General features: G+C 33.1%; 1 protein-coding gene across 1 annotated transcript in view; it reads left to right on the forward strand.

Moving 5' to 3' along the window:
* Positions 1 to 7,045, forward strand: part of LOC110029131 (dihydroceramide fatty acyl 2-hydroxylase FAH2-like) — a 28,605-nt gene that overhangs the window by 17,821 nt on the left and 3,739 nt on the right. The window lies entirely within an intron of this gene.

The raw sequence follows: 7,045 nt of genomic DNA on the forward strand, positions 1-7,045 counted from the left end.
GGGAAGGTGGCGGCGGGGAGGGGAGGGAGGAGGGAGAGGAAGGAGAGGGGGAGGAGGAGGAGGAGGATGGTGGCTGCCATGTTTATACACTCAATTTGTTTCTGTAATATGCATAGGCTGTGCTGTTGTTTATATACACATTTTTGTGTTGCTGCTGCAGCAGTCTGATTTTTATTTGATGAATAGGTCTAACGGTACTGACTATTCAAAGTCTTGGTCAAGTGATTGCGCCTCCACGCGAGGATGAATTTTCTCACATGAGAAATAATAAATAAAGTTTGATGGGGTGGGAAACTTAGGGGAGAGATAAAATGAAGCTTTAATGAGAGAGTTGAAAATGGCTCAAAAATGAATCTTAAGAAGGCACCAACGAACTTTATTTAGGACTTTGAAAAAAAAAATTATTGTTTTGTAAAATGAAATTTAAATTTGCAAACTTATGGTCAAAATAACCATCTCATCATGGAAATTTCAAAATTGTGAGCTGATTGGTCTCATCATGAGAAAAATATTACGTGCGGTCGACCGCACATCCGAATGACAAATCATATGCGGTCACGCTGTTGTGTATCGTACGAAAGTTCTTATGAGCTTTTGATTTATGGCGGGCATGCATTTATTGAGATGTTTGGTGAAAAAATATAGAGAGAGCAAGGTGGATCTACATTTGATTTTTTCTTCAATCGCTATTAATTTTTTTTTATTTATTTAGAAAAAGATTACCATAAAGCTCCATGAGAAGTTCTTTGGAAAGTTCTAGGAAAAGAGGGTGTTGATATGACTTATATTCAAGTTATTAAATATATGTATGCTAGAGCCGTTACTTGTGTTCGAACAGAAGAAAGATTGGCCAAGCAGTTTTCTATTTCAATTGTATTACATTAGGATCGGTTTTAAGCCCATATCTTTTTGTTTTGGTTATGGATGCTCTTACAGGACATTTACAGGCGGATCTACATCGGTGTGTACTTTTCACTGATTATAATTTTCTTGTAGATAAGACTTGTGAAAAAGTTTAGGACAAACTTAAATTATGAAGGTCTACATTAGAGTTTAAAGGCTTTAGTTTGAGTAGATCTAGTTGTAGTAGATATACATGGATTAAACTATTAAAACTGTATACATGGAATGTCATTCTAGTTGTAGTACATATAGTGGCAGAATTGTAATAATGTGTGATCAAATTATTAAAATGAGTGAACTCTTTAGATATTTCAGGTCAATTGTTCAAAGTGATGGTGATATAGATGGGGTTGTTATTAGTAGAATTCAAGTTGGTTGATTGAAGAGAAGAATGCATCGGGTTTATTATGTGATAGAAAAGTATCACTTAAACTGAAAGGAAAACTTTATAAGATGGTGGTAAGACTTGCAGTGTTTTATGACGCAGAATGTTGGCCTATAAAAGCGAAGCATAAAACTAAGTTAAGTGTTACTCATATGAGAATGCTTAGGTAGATGAATGGATTGACATTAGTGACAAAATGTGAAACAAATCAAATGCATCCATTAAAGGGTTGTGTAGCTCCAGTGACGAACATGATTAGAGAGAGTGATCTTAGATGGTTTGGTCACATAAGACATCGATCATCTAATAATCCAATTAGGAGAGTAGATGTTTTAGATTCGACTTATGTTAAGAAAGGTAGAGGTGGACCCAAAAAAGACTTGGGCATGTACAAAAATGATATAAATTTATAAGAATTAAATGAAAGTATGATACTCAATAGAACTCAATGGAGAAAAAAGATTCATGTAGCCGACCCTACTTAGTGCAATAAAGGATTGTTGTTGCTGTTGTATGTGAGATATATATATATATATATATAAATAAATAAAATGGCAGGAGGCTTTTATACGACCCTCGGTCATCCCTCTTGCGCCTAAGAATTCGAATACCACACCCTACACTCGAGGGGAATCAAACACCATACCAGAGGTGACTTACAACTGACAAGCAGATGCCCGACCAACTCAGCGGAGTAGGTGTTGTGAGATATGTATGTATATATACATATAGTTTTCATGAAGCAAAAGAATGACTTGCATTGTGATAGTTAACTTCATAAGTTTAGTTTTCTTTTTGGGTGTGCTATATTTACGTTTCATTTTAATTTTATTTATAAATATTCTGAGCCATTCCATTTCTACCAAGTAAAAAATCTATTTTCCAGTAGAGAAGAATTTTAGAAAGGGACATTTACATACATCACATCCAATTCTTATGTATTTACATATATAACTGCTACAACCTTACTTTTTAAATTTACATCGCCCCAAATCTTTTAAATAACATAGGAATATCACTATTTTTGTTAGGTATGGCTCATATACCAAGAAACTTGAACTATCTTGAAATGGAGAGGTGTGTCTCCTAGAATGAAAATGAGTGTCTCTTCGTGTGAAGAAGTGTGTCTCTTGGATTAGTGGGTTGGGGCGTGTCGTAAATCTCTGTGTTCTTCTTCTGTATTTGCGTTGTTTCGTCTTAAATTTCACAACAAATTTAATTAAAAAAAATGGAATAAAAAGTGTTAGATATATGAATACATAAGTATTGAGCGGTATTTATGTAAATCTTCCTCCTCGAAATTTCTTTAGAAATTAGAGATGAATGCACTTTGTAATTTAATTAATTGAGTGGTCAATAATCTTTTTTTTTTTTTTTTTGGAAAGATATATAATTAAAAGAAGTTATATATCTTTGTTAGAAACGTGAAGTTTTAACATTTGATCCACATTTATTTATTATTTACAAAGTCAAGTCTTCCACATTGCGTATAACAAAATTTACAATAAAATTTAGACGACCATTAAATTTTATCTTACCAAAAATGTTATTTTTAAGGAAAAAAAAATTTTACTTTTACGTTTCTTTTAGAAATATTTATATATATAGCACTCAATTTGTATGTATTAACATATCTAATACCTATATTTTAATTTTTACAAATATAGCCCACCTTACCTATACATGCATAATGCATGAAAAGGAATTGCTTATTAGAGGTTAAGTATTATACGTCATATTATTATTATTATTATTATTATATATACGATCTGTAACAATTGTTTATATAAAATTACAAGAAATCAATTTTCAAAATAGAACTGTTGTGGCGTTCTGAAAAGTAAAGTAGACAGAAAGTTATCCAAAACATATCCTTACAAGAATAGAACTCATTAATCTTCGTATTTGAAGAAATATGGTTCAAACTTTTGATACCTTTTCTATCTAATTCTTTGTTTTAGTCACATGCATGAAGTTAGGCCTATTAATGGAGAAAATATTAGGTGTTGACAGCAGATGTGTGGATGACACAACGCTACTGAATGAACGACATTATATAATTCACACCATCATCCACACGTCTAATATATCAGACATAATATTTTTTTTCGTATCACTATCATGCACACAGTTGAGTGCAGAAAAACTCGAATTAATATGTAAGTTAATCATGAAGAAAATAAGAAACTTTTCCTCATTGGGGCAGCATGGAAGCCTCAATGTTGCATGTTACAATTGTTATTTATAGGAAGAAAGTTAATTTGATGACTAAAGAAGTAAAGGAGGCCTGAAACACATTTTTTAATGTTGAATTATCTTCAGCTAATATATGGTACAAATGACTTTCATTTGCTCAGATTTGGAGAAGTGGTTGACACAATGCAAGTGAGCACAAATTCACACCTAAAGTTTATATAACAATGCACATGTCATTCTTTTTTCACGTTCTAAGATAATAAAGACATTTGATTTGCAATTTTGCAAATCAATATTTTGCTTTATGAAAAGTATTTGTATTAATTTATAGCTATCTATTAAAACCAATATCTTATTGTTTTGGTAGAATGTAATTAACGGAAATACTTTTCCTTTAAGCAAAATATTGTGTGTATGTGTCTGTCCATCCAAGTAAAATAACCGAACAAACAGACGTATGACACAATTTCGTCTTTTATGGGATTTTGGTGCTAGGGCTCAAGGGAAAATCACACGGATTCGTATGGGAGAATCTACGAAAGCCTCTAACCTATCGATCTCCTCTAAGCACAACAGAAAATGAGACTTAGGGGCTCTAGGAAACATAAATATGAAGTTTTGGGAGTTTATACTGTCGTGGCGGTTGATCGAAGTCTAATCCTTGCTCAGGGAGAAGCTCTCTTAGTTATGAAGAGATTCCGGCGATGCTCCAAGTACCGGCCTTCACTCCCCTCGGGTGATGAAGCTCTCCTCACAAAGAGTTTTCCGGCACCAGCGAAACACCACACTTTGTTTTTTTTTTTTCTCTGTTTCTCATACCATGATGGTGACTGAGAAAAAAATGCGAGAGGAATAAAAAGGAAGGAAACTGGAAAAGAGGAGGAGGAAGAAGAAAAATGGAGAAGCAAACTCTCCAAGCACTCATATGATTGCCCCTCAAGCCTCTGTCTCTCCCCTTAGTTTCTCGAATTAGGACAGTGACCGACAAAAAAAATGCGAGATCAGGAAGAAGAAGAAGAATGAAGAAGAGGACGCAAAAGAATGGTGAAGAAGCTTTTCAAGAACTTTGCAAATGAGCATCATATCTCTATCATGTCCTCCCTGCCCGATATATTTTCCTAGGCTCAAGACATGGAATGACCGTTCGCCCCATTTAGCAAGATCCCACATAACTAACATGTCATTTTCGGCTTTAAAACTGATACAACGGCTTATCCCGACTTACATAGATTTACATACCCACGACTCAATCCTACCCATCGGCCCGTAAAACTTCCCAACTGATCGCTGCTTTTCCCGACCAACCACCAACTTCCGACCAGTCATCAACTGCCTCCAATCAATCAATTCAATTACAAGCATCATTCAATACTTTTATTTTATATATCTAACCCTTTAAACATAACTTTATTCCCAAAAAAAGAAAACTAAAAGTAAATATATTTTTTTCCCTAAAAATAACATTTTTGGTAAGATAAAATATAATATGTTTACAATTTGCCTCTTTTGGTCATTCTTATAAACTAAGCAATCTAAAAGACTTGACTTGCAAATAATAAATAAATGTTCATTTGCTAATGAAACTTCCCTTTTCCAACTGACATCAAAATAAGCACCATTGACCATGCACTTAATTAAGATCATGTTAAAAATTTAAAAATTTTCAACTAATATGTTTTGCATTAGAGCACTGTGCACACATTTTTCTTTATGAATTTATTTATTTCTCTCTAGAGAGATCAACATAAATTCTTGAAGTGTTTCGTTCACAGTACATAAAAGATTAAGCCAGAACTGCTCCCATATAAAGTGCGAGATATTGTAATGTAGCAGACATATTTGCTGTTTCGGCTATCACAATAGCGTATTTCATTGCCCCTTCTTCTTGGAAAGTACTCACTACCTATGCCACAGAATATACTTTTTGACCAATATGTCACACTCTGTCATCTTCAAAGAAATTGGTAAGATAACATGTGATGGAAGATTAGAGAAAAGCTGCAGGAAAAGAGCAATCCAATTAGCTATAGAAGACTCCAACGCATTCTAGAGAATATTAGCAGGAAAAGCTTCATTGAGAACTCAAAAATAACTTACTTAAAAAAGATCTACTGCTATCCATGTTTATAAGAGAATGGTGAAAAGAACTATCTTAAAACTAGACTATTCTATTGTAATCTAGAAAATTTCCTTCAACTTGGAAGGGATAATAAATAGAAGCCCCTCCCCCTCATTTGGAACCGTTCAAAGTTCTCAAACATTCAAGTGTTGTAATCGCTCTTTCTTAGTGAAATATTTCTTCGATTTGTAATAGCCTTCATAGATTCAAATGCATTTACTTTCCTCACACTCGAACTTGATTTTTACATCTAAAACATCTTTTTCTATGCATGAGAAGGTTGAAATAGTCAACTAAATGCATATGTAAATTTCCACAAAAAAAAAAATTATTGGGATCACTTTTTGTTTTTCTTTATTATTATTTTATTTTATTTTGTTCATGTTTTAATTTGAAATATAATATTTTTTATTATTTGATTAAAATATGGTGTTTTCAAAAGCACTCAAGACTAAGAAGTTGTTTGAATGTTTATTAATTTATTTTCAAAAATAAAAAAATATATATATAAAACGCATCATACAATTATGTTTTTTAAAATTAAAATGAATAGGTAAAAAGAAAAAGCAAATTTGATCACAAACAAACTCTAGATTAGTCGAGTTCAGTTCAAGTTAAGCATGATTAAATGGACTCGTATTCAAATTATACATAAAAAATATGTCAACGTGGATTCAATGAGAACCAACTGTCCAGAAGGGAGGAAGTACGACAGAGAAGGGCCCACCAACAGAAAACCAAGAGACCCACTTATCTGATCAGATGTTGTGATCTAGGTCAAGGTCGAAAGCAAACTGAGCCAGGAGATGAACAAAAAAGAATGACTGAACAATCGAGTATGAACCAATCAAACTAAAGTAAAATAGATAAACATCCAAACTAACCCTTACAAGAAAGCTAACTTAAGGCTTTGACCTATCTACTAGTAGATCAAACTCGATGAAAAATTCCGGTTTTTGAATATCATAAACTGTCCTACGACACCCATGAGGCTCTTCATTAGGGATCAAGAACTGTTTATGCAATTGAACCTCATTGTCATCCCTCATGTTCTTCTCATCAATGAATGAGCTACATGTTGGATTACAATAATTTACTCACTAACTGATAGACTAGTCTCTTACCCTGCCGACAAGAGTTCCTCCTACAAAAATTAATGTTCAACAACCATACTAGATTTCCCGATTGACAAAGCTCAGCCGACCGAGTGAGTCCTTCAAAATAACATTTTGAATAACTTGCATTAATTTTTCATTGTGATGTAGCTTACGTGTGAGTTTTCTTTTAGGTTGAGTTTTCTTTTTTGGTGTGCTATACTTACGTTTCATTTTAATTTCATTTAAAATATTCCAAGCCATTTTATGTCTAATATATGCACGATCTATTTTCCAATGGCATTTACATATATTCCACTAAATATTACACCTTTCCATGTATATATA

This window comes from Phalaenopsis equestris, unplaced genomic scaffold (genome assembly GCF_001263595.1).
Source record: "Phalaenopsis equestris unplaced genomic scaffold, ASM126359v1 Scaffold000002, whole genome shotgun sequence".
Taxonomy (NCBI): domain Eukaryota; kingdom Viridiplantae; phylum Streptophyta; class Magnoliopsida; order Asparagales; family Orchidaceae; genus Phalaenopsis; species Phalaenopsis equestris.